This window comes from Apodemus sylvaticus, chromosome 13, assembly GCF_947179515.1.
Source record: "Apodemus sylvaticus chromosome 13, mApoSyl1.1, whole genome shotgun sequence".
NCBI lineage: Eukaryota > Metazoa > Chordata > Mammalia > Rodentia > Muridae > Apodemus > Apodemus sylvaticus.
Genome location: NC_067484.1, coordinates 8,119,889 through 8,123,685, shown reverse-complemented (window position 1 = coordinate 8,123,685; position 3,797 = coordinate 8,119,889). Strand labels below are relative to the sequence as shown.

Sequence of the window (3,797 nt, the reverse complement as noted above, 5' to 3'; positions counted from 1 at the left end):
ACTGCCTATGCATCTAAGGACAATGCACACACAGAAGAAGCTAATTAACATGGAGCACTAATTAGTCCCTCAGTATTTAGCAATGAAGTATCAGCAGCTGTCTTGGATGCCATATGCTAATTAGCATTAATAAACTTCAGAAATAATTGTCTCCATTGTTCTGTGTCATAATACTCCCTCTAATTGTACTTTGGAGAGCATTGCCTATAAATGGTAGCAAGTATTACATAGCATGGCTTGAAGTTTAATGAGCAATTTTCTGTGACTTGTGGCATTAGAAGAGAATATATACAGGAAAGAGGAAAGATTAAAGCCAATTTTTAAAGTCCATAATTAAGTTGTTGGCTCGCACCTATGTCTCTAGCTATTCAAATATTTAGATGAGATTGCTTCTTTGGCTCCAGATTCTTTTTGATACAATAAAATGTGAAGCATAACCATGATTCTCAGAGCTGCAGCCTCAGCCAGTTCACACTTATTTCAAAGACTGGCTTCCTCCTAGGACACCATCTGTATCAGCACATGGAGAGACAGGAAGTTCAGGTGGAAGAAACAAACCTTTACATTTTTTAATGTTGGCTAAACAAATAGGAATGTTTTAAAATTAAATTTATTTTAAAATGACATATAAACACAAATTAGTCAGATTTGTTCACTTCACTAACACATTGAATTGGGGGGCATGTTTTTCTCTTTAAACGTTTATATTTTATCATTGTGGAAACATTAAACATTCTTTATTTTAGCTCTTTAAAATGCATAGTATTTTACTGTTACCTATCTTCACCTTACTAGGTAGTTGCACATAAGCACTTCCTACTCCTCTCTGTAAATAGAACTAAGAGTACAATATACTTCTGATAGAATAGTCAGTGCATAAATACATAATGTTGCCCTTAACTATCTTGATAAATATTTAAATTAAAATAGTGCTACTTCACAGTCAATGAATTGGATCATCAAAAGAAAGAATTCTGACAAAGATTCAATATACCAGACCCAGTGAAATTAGGGTACAATGTAAGACATCAAAATTGTGAAATTGGAAATTTAGCAAATATGTGATCATGATTACAAAGAAAATAGGAAACATTGTATAAATCATGAGAACGATTGTTAAATGAAACATTAGGGATAATATACCAACTCAGGAAGATTGCTCATGGATAGAGCCTCAGGACAGCTGTTCATCTTCAATAAGCTTTTGCAATTTCAAATGCAAAATCAATTATTTACATATTCTTTAGACATTTCCTGATTTAAGCAAACTGTCATATATCACGATTAGTTAGAAAGTATATGTATGGCATTGCCATATTTTGAAAAGAAGAAAGTTTGAGAATATTAGCTTTATATGGGGTTTTTATCTCTTTTTAATAAAAAAAAAGTTTTCATTTGTTCTTTGTGAATTTCACATCATGAACTCTACTCCTAAGCTCTCTTCTGCTCCTACCCACATTCTACCCATGCAATCGACCCAACTGAATAAAAAAATTCTGTGGAAACTCTACTGCATCACAGTGTGCCTCTCTCAGTATTCCCTCCCCACCCCCACATTTTTTGTTTGCAAATGTTCATCACAATAATATTTTAGTCTTGTCTGGGGCCTCTGGCTTCTGCTACCCTATGAGTACTAAAACATCACTGTGACTTTTCTCAGATACCATGTAACAACAGTCTTGTAGAGATCCTGTAGTTTGGGATCTGTAGGACTGGCCACTTCATGTACTCCAGCAGTGCAGAGATGGGCCAGATGTTGGTGTGGGCCAGCTCAAAGCCCTGGTCCTATGCTGATCAGCCTGCTGCCTTTCTTGCTCTCATATTCTAGGAGCCAGCTTACTAGCAACCCCCACTACCAGGGCCAGCAAAGTGCAGGGCTTCCTCTCTAGACTTATAGCCAGTGACCCACATGGGCAGTTCTCTTACTCTCATGAAGCCAGGGCCAGCTCTTCTGCCATAGATGGCAAAAGACAAGGGAGAAGAGGAGGGCTTCTCTCCTTTGTCTGTGCTACCACCCAGAAGACAAGAGGTAGTGCAGTCCCTCCCATACTCATGCCCTCATGGCCAGTTCACCTGGACCCTCCATACCCAGATCCAGCTCTACTGAGTACAGCAGCTGGTGAAAGGCAGGGATAGCTCTTCCTCTCTGATAACCAGCTCCCTTGCCTAGTGTAGGTGGCAAAGGGTGATTGTGGATGGGAGTAACCCTTCCATCATCCATGTCATCACAGGGCAGACAAGATTCATGGCAGGCTATCCCATGCTCACTCGCTTGGGAAGGCTCACTTCTTCACTGCCATCAGGGTGAGCTCTACTGTACTGCCCAGGAGAGGTCCAAGGGCCACTCTCCTGAATGCTGCACCTGTGAAGGGCACAGACAGCTCTGCTTTCATCACAGCAGGCCAAGTCTCCCATCTACTGCAGGTGGCAAGAGGGGAGGAGCAGAGGATCAAGTCTCCCACATTCATATCCTTGGGGGCCTCATCAGCAGACAATACACTGACTGTTCTCCTGAATATTTGAGCTGGCTAGGACTAGAGTCAGCTCTTCTGCTTTCATATCCCCAGGGTCAGCTTTCCCAAGCTGTCTAGGTGAGGGGTGGGGCTGCTTCTGCATAGCCCTCAGGCAATATGTTCTCGACAGCCCACACCAGGGAGTTCCTCCAGGCATTTGGTGGTAACATACTCCTGCTATTGCAGGGCCATGGACTCAGACATGGCTCATGATGGTAGCACAGGCCAGAACCCCATCATATTCCCAAGTGACATCATAAGCTACTCAAATCAGTCTATTCCTTACTACTTTCAAGTTTTCTGTTTTCCGACTCTCTTCATTGTATTTACATCCTTCTGTTTATTTTTCTCTTCCATTTTTCCAAAACTTACTTGTTCCTTTTAGCGGTACCTGGTACCTCAGTGTCTGGTGTCATCTAATTAGTGGTCTCAGGAGTGTTATGGCATGCTTGTGCATTATGGCACCAGTCAGGAGACATCTCGGGCTTGGTGTGCAGCAGCCAACAGACTAGCTCTCTGTCCAGGCCCCAGGACACTGGTCTGGCAGTCATCTTGGATTTGTGCTTCACCTGGCCCCATGCAAAGGTTATCTGTCTCAGGTTCACCCCTGCCTGAGGCCATCAGTACCAGGTGGGGTTCTTCTAGTTTCTGGCTTGCTCCTGGTCCTGAGACCTGGCAACAAACTGGTTGTTGTCTCAGGCTAGCTCCCTGTCTGAGCTCCCTGGCCCCAACTGGTGGTTGTCTCAGGCTTGCTTTTTTTCAGGGAATGTCAGGCTGCCAATCATTCAGATGTTCATAGTTCAGAAAACTGAGCTTAGACATAGCCTCTTTTCTCTCCATAACCAATTGACACACATATAACACAGTAGCCTCACCTGCAACTCTTCTAGTGGCAGTGCTATATGTGTTTATGGTAGGCTCAGGGTTTTCTACCCATGCTCAGTTTCCAAAATAACAACTCTGAGACATGAATTATCTATGAATAAATGCCTAGGCTATAAGCTTTGGCTGGTTCCAGACCAGCTTGAAATTTATATAACATGTTTATTCTTGTCTATGTCTGCCACATGATTGGCTATCACTCCTCAGTTTGATGTGACTATTTTCCTTAGTCCTGGGAAAATCTGCCAGCCTCTGACTCTCTCCCAGAGGTTCAGTTTATTGGAACTCCCACCTATTACTTTCTTCCTTTTGGTAAAAGGCCATCAGGTTTTTATTGACGGGTGATACTTCTATACAATGCACAAGAGATTCTCTCTACAATCAATTAAGCAAATACCTTTG

General features: G+C 42.2%; 1 non-coding gene across 1 annotated transcript; it reads right to left on the bottom strand.

Moving 5' to 3' along the window:
• Positions 1-3,278: 3,278 nt before the first annotated feature.
• On the bottom strand, positions 3,279-3,410 carry LOC127664265 (small nucleolar RNA SNORA17). Its single transcript, XR_007973128.1, has one exon. It is a non-coding gene; the product is annotated as a small nucleolar RNA SNORA17 (small nucleolar RNA).
• Between the last annotated feature and the right edge of the window lie 387 nt (positions 3,411-3,797).